We start from the raw sequence: 20,421 nt of genomic DNA on the forward strand, positions 1-20,421 counted from the left end.
TTCCAGAATGCGTAACTTGTATTATTATGTTCAAGATCATTGATTCGTTGTTTTATCCCCCCATTCACCCATTGGTGTTTTGTTTTGTTTTGTTTTGTTTTGTTTTGTTATTGTATTTTCCAATTCTATAATACCCTTTTGGTTCCTTTTTATATCTTTGTTTTCTGTGCTGAGACTTCCTAATTTTTTGTTTCAAGCATGTTCGTAGTTGCTTATTAAAACATTTTTATGATGGCTGCTTCAAACTCTGTGGCGATAATCTTGATATCTTTGTCATTGCAGTGTTGGTGTCTATCGGTTTTCTTCTCTCATTCAAGTTAAGATTTTTTTGACTCTTGTTACGAAGAGTGATCTTCTATTGAAACTTGGATGTTAGGGGTGTTATGTTGAGACTCCGGATCTTACTTAGAACTTCTGTGTTAGAAGGCCTCTAACACAGATCTGAAAGGAAAGGAAGGGTGGGGGGAGAGGGAGAAAGGTGCTGCCTTATTGCTGCCTGGTAGGGGTGGAAGTCCGTGCCTCTCTTGACACCGGCAAGGAAGTGACTCCCCACCAGGACTCCGTGGGGCATGACGGCTTCATTACTGTTCCCCACGTGACCCCTGCTGACATTGTGAAGTGGGGGTGGTCTTGTTACTGGGTGGTGGTGAAAGCCCTGACTTTCCAGTAAGCCTTCTTGACACCCTCCAGTGGGGAAGGAAGGAACACTTTTTTACTTCTGAATGGCGGGCAGGTCCAGGCTCCTCCCATGGTCCAATGGACACCATTGGGGGGTCCCCTTATTGCCTTGTGGGGATGAGAGTCTCAGTGTTCTACTTTCCTTCTCTGACACCACTCAGGTGAGTCTGTTGGGGTACATGGCAAGGGTAGAAGTCTAGGCTCCCCCTCACTTTTTCACTGATGGAGGTAGGGATGGAGCCATAGTTTTCTCTGTGGTATTTGCAGTAAAGCCATTACTGTCTAAGCATTTTCTGTCTGGCTACAATACCCCCTTGTCCTTTGTCTACAGAGAGCAGGCTTTTGTTGAGGCTTTTTTTGGTCTGTGCTTTCTGGCATTTCCGGATTGCCGCCTCCCCAGCACCTCATCGGGGATATTGGAGGCAAGAAGAAAGCCCAGGGAATGCACTGTGTATTGTTCCTCAGATGCCTAGTTCCCGAACTTGTTTACCTATTTCTCTCCACTTTGTGTTCAGTCTTCTTATGTTTGTTTTTTTGCATAATGTCCAGAGCTTGTAGTTTTACTTAGGGGGAGGAATACAGAAAAATGTGTCTAGTCCATCCTTCTGGAAACAGAAGACCCAATGTTTTCTAAAAGCAGCCTGGATGATTCTAAAAAAGTATAGTCAGAGTTGAGAACCTCTATCTGTTTGACATTGTAGGTTATGGCAGGGTCTTGGTTTCTATTTCCGTTAGGTTTGGGACTATTTTCAAATAATTCTAACATAAGTGGATTTTCTCTTGGCCAGCATTGGAAATACTTTCAAGAAGAGAACAACATCTTATTCTTTGGAAGGCAGCTGAGCCCAGTGGCAGGCTTAGACTTTTGGATCAGAGAAGCTGTATTATAATCAGAATTTTGGTAAGGTTCTTATCTTTTTAAAAGTCAATAAAAACTAATTCATGGTATTTTCAAGATTAAACATGTAAAAGATATATCACAGAGCAAGACCAACAAATAATATATGTTTAAATATTAGCTCTTTCTTCCCATGGCCGCGTTCAGTGTAGCACTTGTATATAGTGATTATGGAAGCTAAATATTTGGGCTGAGTACTTGTATCAGAGGGCTTACCCTGAAAGCCTTTTAACCTTAGACTCAGTAATAGTCAGAAAAAATAGTTCTGGGGAAGATATCATTGTAAAAATAGAAATGTGGATTTTTTTTTTTTTTTTTTTTTTATTGATCTAGGGCAGAAGGTATACAGGGTAGCGGTGTAAGTCAATAAGAATGACAATTGACCTTGCAAAAAAGAGGTAAAAATGACTGTGGTCTAACTGAATAGGGAAGGAAGTAAAACCATAGCAGGAATTAAAGAACTGGGCGAACACTTAGAGGTTAAGGGCCTGGAAGTTTCATTAAGCAACAATTCTCCCTACTTCACTTTGCCATTTTCTTTTGAGAGTTCCCTTTCTTTCCCTATTCCTTAAATATTGGTGTCATTTGAAGCTCCAGCCTCCTCTTCCCATGGGTACTGACCCTGGATAATCTTGTCCAGTTCAAAGTAGTATGAAAAAGCTGAAAGATTCCAATTTGTATCTTGAGCTCAAATCTCTCCCTTAAGCTCTAGACTCATGCAGTGGATCTCTGATTATCCATGGATGTCTCCCTTTGGGTGTGTCCCTGGCTTTTCAAGTTCAACATGTCCAGATTCTACCTCTCATTGGTGTTCTCTGTCTCATTAAATAGCACCCGCATCAATTCAGATACCAAAGCCAGAAACTCCGGTGTCATCATTTTCGGCAACAAGCAACTAGGAACTCCTCACAAATTACATTGAGCACTGAGGGAAGTAATGTCGGAAGGAGGCCAAAATAGGTCAGTGAGGAGCTAAAATCACCTCTGCACTTTCAAAACTCATACCCCCTGACCATCCGCGTACGTTACGGGATACCTGATGGAAGTGTTAGTCTTGTCCTTAGTGTCTAGACCAGTTATTGCCGGTATTTGAAATTTTCCATTTCCTATGCTTTCTAGAACATCATATCCTCTCATACTGTCTGTGTTTTTGCTTCTTCCTTTAAATTTTAGGGTAATCACTGCTGCAAGTGGAGCTCTTCCTGTGTTAGTTAGGATGAAGAATATGTTAGAGTAAAATCTATAGGAACAAAGGTTTCTCTCTGGCTTCTGCTGCATGTCCATCGTGGGTTGGCTGAAGACATTGCCCTGAGTCGTTTTCTTCCAAGTCTGAGTAAGGCTGATGGAGCCTCTTCCATCTGGAGAGTTGTCTGTTGCTAGGCCGCTAACAAGTGGGGAAGCAGGTATTCCTACACTGGCTCTGAAAGTTTATTATCAACGGAGTCATCTTCTAAAAGCCAAAGGATGTCACATTACCCTGCTCAACTTCACGTAGGTTGGGAAGTGGAGTTTTACTCTATGCCAGGAAGGCAGAAGACTAGAGTAGCTGCTGGACGTCCCTCATGACTCACTCAAGCCTCCTCTGCTGGCAACTTTCCCTCCCTTTCTTTCTCCCTCACTTCTTCTCTCCCTCCTTCCCTCCTTCCTTCTCTTACTCCCTCCCTCCCTTCCTTCTCCGCTTCCTTCCTTCCTTTGACTTATAAATGACTCAAAAACATTCCTGGGAATGTCACAAAAATGGGAAGCTAAGCACTCAGTACTCAGGATGGTTGCAAGTATTTAAAAAAGAAATTGACATTGCACTCTAACTGCCCAGTTAGCGGTTCTAAGGACAGCCTGACTATGCACAGTGATCTAAAGTACCACAGACAATAGAATCGGGGCCTGAAGAGACTGCAGGCCACATTAAAGTTTCAGCACATACCCAAAGTGCATCTCTCAACCCTTATCCTGTAGCTCTGGGGCACCGATGTTCGCTATTCGTTGCATGAATCACCATGGCAATTGATGAATATAAAAATGCCATGTATATTTTTCCCTTGAGTGTTTTAAAATGTTTGGTTCTAAAGAATCCCTTTTGCTCTCTGTGACTGACTCTGTCTCTCTCTTTCGTTCTCTCTCTGTTTTTCTGTCAGATCTAGGCAACAAGAAAGCATTTACTCTTTTCTGTAATTTTAACAGCTCTTTAACAGATCCAATACATTTGAAAACGTCTGAAAATTTGACTCCTGACAAAACAGGACTCCATAGTACATTCGCTATGTAGGCATTTACGTCAAATCAGTTCCTTTTGTGTTTTCCACATTCGCACGCTCACATTCACTGCTAGCACTGTGTCTCCAGAAGTGAGAGTATATCACAGCCGATGGCCAGTTTCATACTGTAATGAGGAACAGCCATCTGTAGATATGAACTGGGACACCAGCCTCATCATAGACCACTTGCTAACATTAAACCAGTGCTAAGAGTTAAGCAGAATGATAGAAAGGAAATTCATGTGTGTGTGTGTGTGTGTGTGTGTGTGTGTGTGTGTGTATTTGTTCCTCCACTCTGCCCCATGTCCCCAGATCCACGCATCTCCATGGGGTGTCCCAGTTATTTGCTGTCAGCACCAAGTCACATCCATGTCCCTTATATTCTGGGGGGACCTCCCGACCCACTGTGCTTGAACTAGTTATCCTATGACCATGTATTAAAAAAAGAAATAACCTTACAATCATTTGAAACAAATGCCAATTATTACTTTTAAAAAGCTACCTGCTTTCAATTAAGCAGGAAATTATCTAAGAAGCCACTTAATTTGCTTTGGTCCGTAGTCCCCCAACTGCTTTATGCTGAGTGGAGCATGAAATTAAATATGTAACAACTCTCCTAATGGCTGTGTTTCAGAATGCCAACATTTTAGAATCTTAGGTATTCTGAGTGGGAGCAAATACAAATCAAAGAATATGAGAATTGAATTTGAGGGAAAAAAATATTAATGCCCTCTATATATTTGCATATAGATGATATGTGTTTTAAAACTGTAAAGTTTTAAGGAATGTATTTGCTATTAATTTTTATATTCAGGAAGGGTAGCAGTTCATATATGGAAAAATCTCTCTGACTTAAAATAAAATGCCACCAGCCCCCCTCCCCCTATGGAAATTCTTACATCATTTTCTTGGGTCCAAACGCAAAGTAGATTATGTAGGGATAGATTAAGCGAGAAGGTCATAATGAATTTTTACCATTTGCTGAAGAAATGCTAATACCAGTCCCTCGTTCGAAGTATTCATCTTTGTTAAGAGCCAAGAACACATACTGAAACTGTTTATGGAGACATATAAGGGCACTAGTTTATGCAGGAAATTTTAAAAGCATTACTGAAGCGACACTTCAATCAGTACTTAACAATGTTGTAAATGCTAGATGGTTCTCACAGCCTCTTATTTATTTAAAACATTTTTTTACAACTTTAAAACTATTTTTATACGAGATAAATCTTTTCAAACACTAATCATATTACAAGTAAACATTTTAAAAATCTCTGTGTAAATGCGGATGAAAGCGTACATATTCTTTTGCAGTCTGTATTCCAAACCAACTCTTTTCTTTATTTCTGTTTTAAAACTAGGTTAGACATGCTGCCATTTTACCAGGAAATGTTGAAAAACCTCTAGCAGAATGCGACCGGATATCTCTTCCCCTCATGGGCGAAGCCAGGCAAGTTGGAGCTGAGAAAGCGTGCACGGCCCTAACGTTACCCTGACATTTGTTACCTCACTCTGAGAATGCTTAATATTCTGGTTTCTTTCCCCCCAATGTAGCTATACTCAGTGATATTGTTAAAAATGGTTCCCAGTTTTAGAAAACTGTTATCTATAAGAATTCTCTGAGAAGCTGCAAAAAAGATATCATGGCAATTTATGGGGTTTGGCTACTTTTCTAGAACCAAAGTTCTCCTGCATTTGTTCTTGAGCTTTTTTTTGATCAGAGAAAGAGCACAGACCTCAGTCACAGAATCCTGATGCCAGAATCTGTGTGACCTACAGAGAGCTACCTAACCTCTCTGGGCCAGAAGGCTGTAAACTGTAACACTGTTTTGCATACACAATGGGAAGCATGAGCATCATCTATGGGAATCATGAGGATCGCGTGGGATACGGTAAAAGCCTCGCGTAGAGTGGCTGGCACAGAGTAGGGCCTCATTATCACGATTTCCATGCCTTAAGTTAATTGGCGGAAGGAACATCTCCTCTTCCTTCTCTGGTTTCTGTCCTGCTGTGGTGGGTCTCGACGGGCACTTCATGTCTGTTATCCCATTTATCCTCCCAACAGCCCCGTGAGGTAGGTGTTGTCATTATCCCATTTTACAGCTGGGGAACTCAGAACGCAGGGACTGGTGGCAGCTTACTCACCATTTCCGGCAGAAATAAGCAGACGAGGGTGGGATTTCAAGTTCAAGAGCCTTCTTTTTTTTTTTTTTTTCTTCCCTCCCCTGAAAGTCAACCAAAAGTTTTCCCTACTACTGCAATCTATGTGCATTACTATCAGCCTGCAGAATATTTGCCCACTTGAACCACGTGTCTTTTGGTAGGGAACGCTAATGACCAGGTGAAGGGGGATTGGTCTAACACTATGGGCATAGCCGGTTTCATTGCATTTGCTGCATTGTGCCTTGCAGATGTTGCGGGATTTTGTTTGTGTGTGTGTGTGTGTGTGTGTGTGTGTGTTTTGTTTTGTTGGGTGTTTTTGTTTTGTTTTGTTTTTACACAAGGAGGGCATATGGCAATCCTGTGTCGAGCAGATTTGTTGGCACTGTGTTTACAAAAGCATTTGCTTACCTTGTGTCTCTGTGTCACATTTTGGTAATTCTCACAGGATTTCAGGCTTTTTCACTATTATTATATGTGTGGGGATTATCTGTGATCCAGTGCCAGTATAAGATGGTGAACTTGACTGATAAGTGTTGTGTGTCTTTTGACTGTTGCACCAACCGGCAGTTTCTCCACATCTCTTTCCTTCTTTGGGCCCCCCTATTCCTTGAGACACAGGACTATTGGAATTGGGCTGGTTAATAACCCTATAATGGTCTCTAGTGTTTGAGTGAAAGGCATAGTCCCATCTCTCAATTTAAATCAAAAGCTAGAAATGGTTAAGCTCAGTGAGGAAGGCATGTCAAAAGCCAAGACAGGCCAAAAGCTAGGTCTCTTACGCCAAAAAAGTTAGCCAAGTGGTGAATGCAGTAGGAAAGTTCTTGAAGGAAATGGAAAGTGCTGCTCCAGTGAACACACAAATGATAAGACAGGGAAACAACCTTCTGGCTGATAAGGAGAGAGTTTGAGGGGTCTGGACGGAAGATCAAACCAGCCCCAATAGTCCCCTAAGCAAAGCCTAATCCAGAGCAAGGCCCTGAGTCTCTTCAATTCCATGAAATCTCAGGGAGGTGAGGAAGCTGCAGAAGGAAAGTTGAAAGCTAGCAAAGGTTCATTCGTGAGGTTTAGGGAAAGAAGCCGTCTCCGTAACACCCAAGTTCAAGGTGAAGCAGCAAGTACTGATGTAGAAGCTGCAGCATGTTTTCCAGAAGATCTAGCTAAGGTGGTTGATGAAGGTGGCTACACTAAACAACAGATTTTCAGTGTAGACAAAACAGCCTTCTACTGGAAGGAGATGCCATCTAGGACTTGTAGCTAGAGTGGAGAAGTCAATGCCTGGCTTCAAAACTTCAAAGGACAGGCTGACTCTCTTATTAGGGACTAATGCAGCTGCTGACTTGAAGCTGAAGCCAATGCTCATTCACCGTTCCAAAAGTCCTAGCACCCTGAAGAATGATGCTGGATCTACTCTGCCTGTGCTCTGTAAACAGAACAACAACGCCGGATGACAGCGCATCTGTTTACAACATGGCTTGCTGAATATTTTAAGCCCACTGTTGAGACCTACTGCTCAGGAAAAAAAAAATTCTTTCAAAATATTACTGCTCATTGACTATATGCCTGGTCACCCAAGAGCTCTGATGGAGGTGGACAATGAGATGAACGTTGTTTTTATGCTGCTGATACAGCATCCTTTCTGCAGCCCATGGATCAAGGAGCAGTTTTGACTTCCAAGCCTTATGCGTTAAGAAATCCATTTTTTAAGGCTAAACTTTTCACAGTGATTCCTCTGATGGATCTGGGCAAAGGAAACTGAAAACCTTCTGGAAGGGATTCACCCTTTTAGATGTCATTAAGAACTTTCATGATTCATGGGAAGAGGTCAAAATGTCAACATGAAGAGGACTTTGGAAGAAGTTGATTCCAGCCCTCACGGATGACTTTGAGGGGTTCATGACTCCAGTGGAGGAAGGAACCACAGATGTGGTAGAAACATCCAGAGAACTAGAGTTAGAAGTGGAGGCTCCAGGTGAGCCCAAATTACTGCAATTTCATGATCGGACTTTAATGGATGAGGAAGTGCTTCTTATGGATGAAGAGCAGAAGTAGTTGCCTGAGGTGGAATCTCCTCCTGGTGGAAGTGCTGTTAAGACTGCTGATGGGACAGCAAGGGCTTTAGAATATTCCATGAATGTAGTTGATCAAGCAGCGGCAGGGTTTCAGAGGATAGATTCCAATTCTGAACGAAGTTCTGCTGTGGGTGAAGTGCTAACAAACAGCATCATGTGAAATTGTTTGTGAAAGGAAAAGTCCGTTGATGCAACAAACTTCATCGTTGTCTTTTTTTAAGAAATGGCCATGGGGGCGCCTGGGTAGCTTAGTCGGTAAAGGGTCAGACTCTTGGTTTCAGCTCAGGTCATGATCTCACAGCTTTGTGGGATCGAGCCCCGCCCTGGGCTCTGCGCTGGCAGTGTGGAGCCTGCTTGGGATTCCCTCTCTCCCTCTCTCTCTGCCCCTCCCTCCCTTGCGCTGTCTCTGTCTCTCTCAAAATTAAAAATAAAAAAAAAAAAAAGGAGAGAGAGAAATGGCCATGACCATCACCACCTAGACAGGATCCCCCACCAGCAAAAAGATTAAGACTTGCTAAGAGCTCAGATAATGGTTAGCATAGAAATAAAGTGTTTTTAATGAAGGTATGTACATTGATGCGTTAGACATAATAATGTTGCAAACTTAGTTGACCACAGTATAGCGTAAACATAACTTCTATATGTACTGGGAAACAAACAAAAAAATAGTCTGACTCCCTTTATTGCAATGTTTGCTTTACCGCGGTGGTCTAGAACTGAACCCACGGTATGTCTGATGTAGGTCTGCACTGTGTCAGTCTTGGAATGGACGGGTTTAGGACGTGGAGTTTGTTCTCAGCCTCTCCATATCTTTGCTACAATAAAAGATAGTATAGAACAGTCCAATTGCATGCATTAGACATGTACCACACTACAAAGTTAAAGATAAAAACAAGTGCCTTTCTATAGCTGGGTGTGTGATTTATTTCTACACCAGGGGGTTTAGTTTTCTAATGAATGAGTGGGGCTTTATGCACATGTACATTAATGTTAATGAATAATGTGTGTGTGGCGTAATAGATTACTGTGCTAACACATGGTGCTCCCCACCAGGAAGCAGATTTGTCTATTATCATTTGTACGTGTGATATCACACCTAGGAAATCAGGAAAATGAATTAATTACATTTACAAATGTTTGGTAGAGCAGTCATTTCAAGGGTTAACCATTCCTTAAGAAACACTTAGGGGATGATGTCTTATTAGGAAATAATTGGGCAACATTTTACAAATCTCCACTTGAAGAAAATGATACTCAGTGAACCTGAAGACAGGGCCCAGAAAAACAGAAATGTGACATTTGCAAGTCAAAATTGGCAAAATTTAGAAGACAGCAGGATGTCATCGGACCTAAAGGGTGTGGGACGAGGCTTATCTATCCCAACGTTCACTCCTAAAGGCCTGACACGACCCCAGGAAATAAAATTTCTCATTGTTTCTTTCAGTGGGAAGTTGCGTGGAAAATAGAACAAGGAAGTGAAAATACATTTGGCTTCAGGGAGCAGTAACCAACTCTCAGCTGGTAAAATGTACCAGGTTTTCAAAATAAACTACCCACATCGTAGGGTTTACTCTGCGTGGCATGCCTTTCTGACTGAGGGCCGCAGGGACACCAAGCGTTTTCCTCCCTAGCGGTTCTTAGCACCCGTGGCTGCCTTGCAAAGAGAAGAGAACACCTTTGAATGAAATAACACGTTTAAAGGACGCTAGTGTTTGTCTTGCAAGGGAATGCACTCTGAAAGAGCGCTCATCGACACTGTCGAAGTGATTGTACCAACCACAAAAAGAGGATCTGATTTAAAAGGGCCTGTGAGTAAATGTCCTGGAACACTTAGCTAGTTCTCTAATCTTGGCTATTAGGGGCCTAGAGGTCAGTGCTCACTGAGTATATCTTGAATAAGTAGAAGAATTAATGGATAAGTGAATGACTATTTCAAGTCTCCTGTTGGGATTAAATCATTAAAGGCCACGGACAAGGGATGGCAGATAATGGAACACGCATACCCCTTGTCTGTCCTCCCTGACTGACTGATTACAGCCCTCTGTCCTGCTGAGACGGAAGGTAACCTCAGGATCTTTCTCAATACAGGACCCGAAAATATCCCAATCAGCCAAGTGGAGTTCATTTGAGAGAAAGTATATTTGCAACCCTGAGATATTTAGAGATTAATCATCGAAAGGGCAGGGTTAATGATGGGCATGGGATTTATGGGGGGGTCTGTGAACCCTGGTTGATCTTGAATATTTATGTTCAATGGACCAGGACGTGGAAGAGTCCAAAGATAGGAGTCTCTTCCCAAAAGAGATGTCATTTTTGTTTCGTAGCACTGCAGTGTGTAATCTCTTGTGTGATAAGAAGAGAAAGTAATGGATAAGAGGAGGATTACACGTAGAGATGACCTGTAATTTATGTAGCACTATTAATGTTATTGCTTTTGGTGTAGCTAGAGAGGGTAGGGATGAAGAAGGAAGGAAAAGGAATATCTTCTGACTTTGTTGGCTGTGCAAGAGTTCAAAGCTGGGCTGGGCTAAAATTAAGATCTCTCGATTTCGAGTACTTCAGTTAGTGTTACTTACTTATCCATTAAACATCTGAGTTTGTATATAATTTGTGAATGTTATGTGTATACTCAAAGCAAGTATGTGGGATTGATACTGGACGTGCAAAGACAGATATGATGTGGTCCATGTCCTTGTGGGGCTCCCAGTCTAGTGAAGAAAGTGGCGGGTAAAAAAATAATCACACTTGAATGCGCACATGCTACAATCGTCCAGGTAGCTAGTAAATGTATTGATCACGAGATCATAAGGCCTCTCTCTCTTACCTACCAGTAGAGACTACTGTCTCATGTTCAAATACACATTTTAATGAAAAAATCAAATATATTAGGGCACCTGGGTTGCTCAGTTGGTTGTGTCCAACTCTTGGTTTTGGCTCAGGTCATGATATCCCGGTTTGTGAGTGTGAGCCCCGCATTGGGCTCTGCGGTGGCAGTGTGGAGCCTGCTTGGGATTCTCTCTCTCTCTCTCTCTCTCTCTCTCTCTCTCTCTGCCCCTCCCCTGTTTGTGTTCTTTTTCTCTCAAAATAAGTAATAAATAAACTTATATCTATCTATCTATCTATCTATCTATATCTATAGATATAGCTGTATCTATCTATAGATATAGATAGATATAGATATTCAACTGTTAAAAAATTTTTCCGGTATATCACTTTATTGAAATGTATACATGAGACATATAAATAATTTTTACAATAGAATTTATGCCTGCAATTAATTCACACTGTGCATTGTCAGCAATTCATTTAATCATAAATGTTTCAATGCTATGATATGATGATTGCCTTAAAAAAAACAGATTTTTCAAGCTTGTTTTAAGACTAACTTAAAGTGCCATTCACTCCTTCAACGTGTAATTTCTGAGCAGTTGCTATGGCCAAACACTATTATACTCTGATGGAACCGTTTACAGTCTAGTAGAGGAAATAAAATCTGCACTCGATGTTACTACAGGGAAAAAAGTAGGATGTACCATGAAAGTGTCGAACTGCAACAGAGTGTTTGTTTCCCCCCCAAATCCATAAGTTGGAAACCCAATACCCAAGGTGGTGGTGTTAGGAAGTCAGGCATGGGAGGTGGTTAGGTCCTGAGAGTGGAGCGCTCGTGTATGGGATTAGCGCCCTTATAAAAGGAGCCCCAGAGGTCCTCCTCACCCCCTTCCACCATGTGGAGCACAGCAGAAGTCAGCAGCCTGCAGCTCGGAAGAGGACCTTCACTACAACCAGACAATGCTAGCACCTTCCAGCTTCCAGAGCTGCAAGAAAGAAATTGTTGTTTATAAGCCACTCAGTCTGTATTACAGGTGTCACAGCAGCCCAGTCTATCACACAAATATATACTGCTCGAGTTGAAGGTAGAGGGGATAACTTCTAGCTTTGTGAACGAGGGTGTGGATTCCAGCCAGTTCGTTATGATGGCACATGAGTTAGGGCTCAAAGGAAAAAAAATAATAATCCGTCTGCCTGCCTATCTATCTATCTATCTATCTATCTATCTATCTATCTATCTATCTACTATCTATCCATATACACGCATACATGGTATTTTTTTAAATGTTATTTATTTTGAGAGAAATGCATGCAAGTGGAGGAGGGAGAGAAAGAGAAAGAAAGAGAATCCCAAGCAGGCTCTACGCTGTCAGCACAGAGCTGGACATGGGGCTCAATCCCACAAACCATGAGATCATGACCAGAGTGGAAGTCAAGAGTCAGACGCTTAGCCAACCAAGCCACCCAGGGGCCCATATAGTATTTTTTAAATACAAGTATAGTATACATGTAGAAAAGGGTAGCGTACAACTTGGAGAATCTTCACCAAACACACACAACCCTGTGACTACCATTCAGATCAAGAACTGGGCCATTATCAGCACTCAAGTTTTAACTTTGACATAGTTTTGGTTTTGTTGTTGTATGATGATTCGATGACGTAAGTACATTTGTTAAAAACATTTTCTGGGGGTGCCTGGGTGGCGCAGTCGGTTAAGCGTCCGACTTCAGCCAGGTCACCATCTCGCGGTCTGGGAGTTCGAGCCCCGCGTCAGGCTCTGGGCTGATGGCTCGGAGCCTGGAGCCTGTTGCCGATTCTGTGTCTCCCTCTCTCTCTGCCCCTCCCCCGTTCAAGCTCTGTCTCTCTCTGTCCCAAAAATAAATAAACGTTGAAAAAAAAATTAAAAACAAAAAAACAAAACAAAACATTTTCTGAAGCACCTGGCTGGCTCGGTTGGTGGAGTGTGCAACCCTTGATCATTGGGTTGTGGGTTTGAGCCCCGGTTGGGTGTAGAGCTTGCTTAAAAATAAAGTTAAAACAAACGAGCAAACAACATTTTCCTTTTGCCATTGAATTATCCTGGCATATTTGCCAAAATAATTTGACCACATATCATGTGGGTCTATTTCTGCATTCTGTTCCTCTGATGAATTAAAATTCCTTTTAAACATTTATAGTTAGTGCTTAGGTCCTATATATGAAATTTTTGCTTGCTGCAAGGTCATGAAGGTATTCTCATATATTTTCTTCTACAAGCTTCATTGTTTTACCCTTCACATTTAGATCTACAGTCCCCATGGGACAGATTTTTATGTGTGTATATATTATGAGGCAGGAGTAAAGATTTACTTTTTTCCATGACTATCCAATTGACCCAGAACCGTTTGTAGAAAATTCTGTAATTTCCCCCACTGCATTGCAGTGAGTGGCCCCCTTGGTCATAAATCAAATGACCTCATATGTATGTTTTAGGTTCTGGATTCTATAGTGCTCTCTTGATCTCATACTCTGTTTCTATGGCAGTTTATATTGTCTTAATTAATATAGCATTATAATAAGTTTGGTATCAGGACTGTAAATTATCCAGCTTTTGTTGTTGTTGATGAAGATTATTTTGGTGACTTTTGCCTTTTGTACTTTCAGATAAATGTTAGAAGTCGTTTCTCAATTTCAATATATATAAAACTCTGTCAGGGGTTTAATTACAATTGTATTTATTATTAAATTTGAGGAGTATTTTTAGCTTTATAATATTGAGTCTTTCAATTTGTGAACATGTTATAACCTATTTATTTACATCTTTTTTTTAATGTTTATTTATTTTTGAGAGACAGCATGAGCAGGGGAGGGGCAGAGAGAGAGAGAGACACAGAATCTGAAGCAGGCTCCAGACTCCAAGCTGTCAGCACAGAGCCCGATGGGAGGCTTGAACCCGTGAAGCGCAAGATCATGCCCTGAGCCCAAGTCGAACGCTTAACTAACTGAGCCAACCAGGCGCTCCTCTTTATATCTTTTAACGTACCTCTCCTAGTGATTTTGTAGTTTTCAATGCAGAGGACTTGCAATTTTTGGTTTTTATTTTTAGGTGGATACCTAGCTATTCGGTTTTTAAAATATCTGTGATAATGTTTTCATGTGTCAACTTGAGCAGACAACAGTCCTGTCTACACTAGCAGAGTGATTCCAACACTAGTCAAGGTCTTGCTGTGAAGGTATTTTGCATATGTAATTAGCCATTCTAATCACCTGAACTTAAGTCAAGGCAATTCTGTGGATAACCTGGGTGGGCTTGACTACATCAGTTGGAAGGCCTTAAAATCAGGGCTGAGGTTTCCCTTACAGTACATCCTACAGTATGTAGAGGACTTTGGAAGAAGTTGATTCCAACCCTCACGGATGACTTTGAGGGGTTCATGACTCCAGTGGAGGAAGGAACCGCAGATGTGGTAGAAACATCCAGAGAACTAGAGTTAGAAGTGGAGGCTCCAGGTGAGCCTCTGTGGAAGAAATTCCATCTGTGGACGACAGCTTGGCCCTTGGAGTTTCATTTTGCTCATGACCCTTCCTGACGGCCTGGCCTGTGAATTCTGGCTTGAGTATTCAGCTCTCACAAATGGAAACCAATTTTCCGTAATAAATCTCTATCTATATATCTATCACCTACTTATCTATGTATCTATCTATTTGTCATCTATCTCTTACTGGTTCTTCTCTGGTTAAACACTGATACAGGTTTGTTTTTTTTTTTCAAGTTTTTATTTAAATTTTAGTTAGTTAACATATATGGTCAAATTGGTTTCAGGTATAGAATTTAGTGATTCATCACTCACATATAACACCCAGTGCTCATCCCAACAAGTGCCCTTCTTAATACCCATCACCCATCTAACCGACCCCCCACCCACCTCAGATTGTTCTCTATAGTTAAGATTGTTCTCTATAGTTAAGAGTCCCTTATGGTTTGTTTCCCTCTCTCTTTTTCCTTCCCCTATGTTCGTGTATTTTGTTTTTTAAATTCCATATATGAGTGAAATCATATGGTATTGGTCTTTCTCTGACTGACTTATTTCACTTGGCCTAATACCCTCTGGCTCCATCCACATCATCGCAAATGGCAAGATCTCATTCTTTTTCATAGCCGAGTAGTATTCTGTCGTCTTTATTGATTCACCAGTCAATGGACATTTGGGCTCTTTCCATAGTTTGGCTATTGTTGATAGTGCTGCTGTAAACATCAGGGTGCATGTATCACTTCAAATCGGTGTTTTTGTATTCTTTGGGTAAATGCCTGGCAGTGCAATTGCTGGCTGGTAGGGTAGCTCTATTTTTAACTTTTTGAGGAAGCACCATCCTGTTCTCCAGAGCGGCTGCACCAGTTTGCATCCCCACCGACAGAAACACTGATACAGATTCCGGTACTAGAGGCTGTTCTAGCGGAACAGAATCTTCAGGATGAGTTCTTTGAATTGGTGCTAGGCAGCCCATGGAAGGATACAGCAAAAGAATTACATTATTGTATTTGCATGTCTCTGATCAAATACCGTGGCCTCAGAAATAGTAAAAGATTTTGGTTAAGGTCACTAGCTACTGAAGAGCCTGGTCAGGATTCAAACCCAGACTAAGGTCTTAACAACTATGCTGTGCTACCTCCTCATAAGGCATCCTTACATATTACATATGTTATATATACACATATATATGTTATATATCAGATATATATATGTATATATATATATATAACACATATATATCTGATATATAACACATATCTGATATATACGTATATCTGATATATAACACGTATACATTATATATATGTTATAACTTAATAAAATGTTTTGTTTGCACTCTATATAATGCTATATGTCTAAGCATCTTTTGAATGACTTTTTCATTGGGTTGTTATTGTAGAGAAGCATGTACGGTTTGGGGGTTGTTGGATATGGGAAGAGAGAGCAGGATGGACCCACATTTTCTGGTAACATATGGAATATTTGGCTCTATTCAAATCTTCTTCCACTCACTTCTCAGTGCCTTGCCTTCACTCTGCTGATGTCAAAGACCATGTTAATTTGCTCATAGTCAAAGGCCAAATAGAATTAAGAGCCGAAGAGAATGCCTTTAAAAACAATTTTCTTGCTGTTTACAGCAGCCTGGGATTTTTGAGTCTTCCTTGTCTTGGAAAGAAGGCTGCTCACCAGTAGTTCTAATGGACTTAACTTCGTTGGTCAACATGGGCAGAATGTTTTGGCATAGAGACTGACAGCAACAATACCTGCTGTATTTTCATTTTTACAGAGATTGAAAGAATGCATGTGCTGAATGCACCCCCTGTGATCCCTGCATCCCGAATCTCCAAGGGGACCAGGGACTTAGCGACATCCAGGGCAGACCTGGGAATGAGCAGGGCTGAGGCAAGCTGGGCCGGAGCTCGGTCCCCTGGAGGACTGTTTTTGTCTTCCTAATTCCTAAGGGAGGTGGTGCTGTAGGGTGTGGAGAATCTGTTAGAAAAGGAACAGCCTAGGGGCGCCTGGGTGGCTCAGTTGGTTAAGCATCTGACTTCCCCTCTTGTCATGATCTCATGGTTCCTGAGTTCCAGCCCCGCATCGGGCTCTGTGCTGACAGCTCGGAGCCTGGAGCCTGCTTCGGATTCTGTGTCTCCCTCTCTTTCTGCGCCTCTCCCATTCACACTCTGTCTCTCTCTCAAAAGTAAATAATTATTTTAAAAAATTAAAAAAAAAAAAAAAGGAAGAGCCTAAAGAAAAAAGAGGGGGCAAAAAATGGTGAAACTTTGGGTTCAACACTCATAATTAAATGAAAAACGTGTCAGAGCAGAGAGAAAGAAAGAGCCAAAGATTCATCCAGGCAGGGTGAGGGAGAGCGACCCCAGTGCTGGTTCTGTTTTTCTGTGTCGCAATAGATACGTTTCGGGTTCTTTCAATATCCCTCAGACGGAAACTTGAGCCACTTTCTGAGGAGAAACATTGAATCCATGTCCACTTTCTGCTGGCCTTGCACTTTGCCGGAGGCCGTGGTACTATTTGCATTTTCCCATCTCACGCTGTTGTAGTGAGATGGACTTATTATTCCATTTTCCAGGCAGGCTGAGTCTGGTGACTTGTCCAGGACCCCCACGGGGGCCGAGAGATGCGTCTCTTAAGGATGTCTCAAGTGCCATCTTGAGGAAATAAGAAGGGCTTACGTTTCCCAAACATATTTTTGGGAGTCTCCTGGTTTCTCCGATGATCAAATCCTACTCTGAGGAAGGCAAGCGTGATGATGACACGTGTGCCTCACGAGGAGACCGAGGCCCACGGATTGAGCGGCCTCGCTATTCAGCCACGGAGGCCGGAAGCCTGGGCCCCGTCCATCCTATGCGCGAAGCTAACGCATCACCAGGAGCATGGAGGGGATCCCCCAGCCTGGCATCGGGGGCGGGAAGCTCAAGGTCACTGCGGCTGGAGCTGAACCTGGGCCAGTACCTGTGGGGCTCACATCTACTTGGAGCTTCTGGGAGAGGCTCCGGTAGGACACCCCTTTTGGCAAATAGTAAGTCTTCGGTAGGTGTGCCCTACGGATTCACCAGGTGAAAGGAACCCGGCCAGTGTCGCCTGGGTTCAGTCCCAGTCTGGGAGAGGCCTTCTGCGGCCTTTGGTAGTATCTGCCGAACAGTCTGCTGTTAAACAACACATCCCCGCTGCTTTGCCCTGCCAGCGGTCTGCTAAGAGGCGAGGGTAACAGCCGTCATTGGTTGCGGGCTTGCTAGGAGAGAAAGTGCTTTGCTTCTACTGCCTCATTAAGACCTCCGAGGTCACTCCAAAATTGCAGAAGGGGACAACGAGGCTGGGTGAGGTCGAGGGAGATGCCTGGAGTCATCCAGTCAGTAATGAGCCAGAGCAGGGCCCGGGGCCACATGGAAGTGGGCATGTTTGACACTTCTTAATTCCATTTGCTTTTAGCCAGGGCGGGGAGGAAGGTCATGGAACACTGCACTTGGAAACTGGTTTTGCCCTGCTGAAGATGCCTCTGTTGAACTTCCTCTGCCAATGAGCGGGGTCCTGCTTGCCTTCCGCTAATTACTTGTGCGGGCAGTCTTGCACTTGAATATCACCTCACCTCTGAGACTCTCCCAAGGTGATTAGACTGCATCCGGAGGTGAGGAAAATTCTTTCTAAGCATTAGTGCTTAATGGACTTCAGCTCAAGGCAACTGAACCACCTACAGTGTACCCAGCATTGTCCTGGGCCCCAGGAAAATAGAGGTAAATTAAAACCGGCCTGAGATTCAGAGGTAACACTGCATTCAAATGAAGCACATGGACACGTTCTAGATAAACACCGATACGTGACAATACATGGAATCAATAATGCAAATAATAGGCAATTATGAATAATTTGACAAAATGTGCTGCATAATGTAGAACAATGATCAGTCAGAAAAGTGTCAGGTAGGATTTGAGTAGTACCAAGGACGGTGTGAGAAGAGCCTTTCCCCTGGTATTCATGGCAAATTTGTCTGAAAGAGTTCATTTGCTCCTTAAAGCTACATTAAAAAAAAAAAAAAAAAAAAAAGCTTCAGAGGTGCCTGGGTGGCTCAATTGGTTAAGTGCCTGGCTCTTGGTTTTGGCTCAGGCCATGATCTCACGGTTCCTGAGTTCAAGCCCCATGTCAGGCTCTGTGCTGACCGTGCAAAACCTGCTTGGGATTCTCTGTTTCCCTCTCTCTCTGCCCCTCTGTCTCTCAAAGATAAACATTTTTTTTTTTTTTTCAGTAGCTACATTGAAGTACCTAGCTGGCTCAGTTGGTAGGGCATGTGACTCTTTATCTTGGGGTCCTGAGTTCGAGCCCCACACCAGGGGTAGAATTTACTTAAAAAAAAAAAAAAGTATAGGGGCGCCTGGGTGGCGCAATCTGTTAAGCGTCCGACTTCAGCCAGGTCACGATCTCACGGTCCGTGGGTTCGAGCCCCACGTCGGGCTCTGGGCTGATGTCTCAGAGCCTGGAGCCTGTTTCCGATTCTGTGTCTCCCTCTCTCTCTGCCCCTCCCCCGTTCATGCTCTGTCTCTCTCTGTCCCAAAAATAAATAAACGTTGAAAAAAAAAATTAAAAAAAAAAAAAAGTATCTACACTTTTTTAAGTGTCTGCACTTAATTTAAATATTTTTGGTATGGATTTAGGGACAGGTGGTCAAGAGGGCCAATCATACAATTTAACATTTCCAGGAAAAGTCAGATTGAAAAATACTATTTCTAAGCTCAAGATTCTATGAACTAATATGAAATAGTAATTCTTAGATTAGTTATTGGTATATGCTAAGAATTTGCCAAATATTGGATATTCTCGTTATCTCCTTTTTTAATGTTTATTTTTAAGAGAGAGACAGACAGACAGAGACAGAGCATGAGCAGGGGAGGGGCAGAGAGAGAGGGAGCCACAGATCCAAAGCAGGTTCCAGGGTCTGAACTGTCAGCACAGAGCCTGATGCAGGGCTCAAAACTCATGAGTCATGAGATCATGACCTGAGCTGAAGTCGGATGCTTAACTGACTGAGCCACCCAGTGGCCCCTGTTATCTCTTTGATAAAGCAATTACTTGTGTTCCAGGTAGTGGTCCAAATGAATTTGTTATATAATGCATAATGTTTGGTGATTGAGTTTGATCCTGTACAGTGTATTTGCCATTGCAAAAAGTTTTTACTTTTTTCATTTTTTGTACTTTCGTGAGTACAAGTAGAATGTCTTTGGAGCAATGCATAGCTTTGTAGACCTGGTCAATAACTCTATTCCCTCCGGTATTTACTGGTAGTTCCTTCACAAATCCATACATTTTTAAAAGAACAGATATCCTTTTAAGCAATTCAGAAATGTTTTCTAGGTACTCGTTTATATTCAAAGTCTGTTATCTTGCATGAACATTCCCCAAAACATGCACGAAACATTTTTCTCATATTTTGGGTTGTCAATATGAAATGTACTTGAAATTTCCCACAGCATCAGTTTTCTTTGTAAGTTTTTCAACACATTTCATATGCTTTGATAAAATGTCTTGTTCTGCAATTACTTTCAAGAAAATGACTTCTCTGGTTTAGTACCTTTAAGTCCTATTAAAAATATACTAATGAGCTTGTTGTCATAGGAAACTATCTGTTTCAGACTGACTATAGCCTTTGGAGAAACCATTTACGATGAGAGAGCTTCCATTCCTGAGCATGACTGATATTAAGTTGTTGAATTACCTGCCCAGATAGTATTCCTAGCCATTGTGGTCCTGCTTAAATGACCTGACTCTTGTGGAAGCTAAGCTATTTGGAGGTCAGCATTTCCTGCAAGATGTGAGAATGTTTTTGCAAAGTTCTTCAATAGTAAGAAAAACGTGAACAGGTAAACACGATACGTAACACAGAACAAATTACCTATCACGATAAATTTGCTGGTAAGCTCTTCCCTGAAAAGGCATTTTTATGTGTTATTTGCATTCTTTTCTGTATACCTAAAGACAATATTATGAAAGTAGTACATTCTCATACAAA

General features: G+C 42.0%; 1 long non-coding RNA gene across 1 annotated transcript in view; it reads left to right on the top strand.

The window, feature by feature from the left end:
- LOC147580716 (uncharacterized) overlaps nucleotides 1-18,767 on the top strand; it is a 59,128-nt gene extending 40,361 nt beyond the window's left edge. Inside the window, exons 3-4 of the long non-coding RNA XR_015251031.1 lie at nucleotides 5,193-5,285; nucleotides 16,997-18,767. This is a non-coding gene — a long non-coding RNA (uncharacterized LOC147580716). The remainder of the gene's footprint in view (nucleotides 1-5,192; nucleotides 5,286-16,996) is intronic.
- The last annotated feature ends 1,654 nt before the right edge of the window (nucleotides 18,768-20,421 follow it).

This window comes from Puma concolor, chromosome B2 (assembly GCF_028749965.1).
Source record: "Puma concolor isolate L17-30 chromosome B2, mPumCon1.1.hap2, whole genome shotgun sequence".
Lineage (NCBI taxonomy): Eukaryota > Metazoa > Chordata > Mammalia > Carnivora > Felidae > Puma > Puma concolor.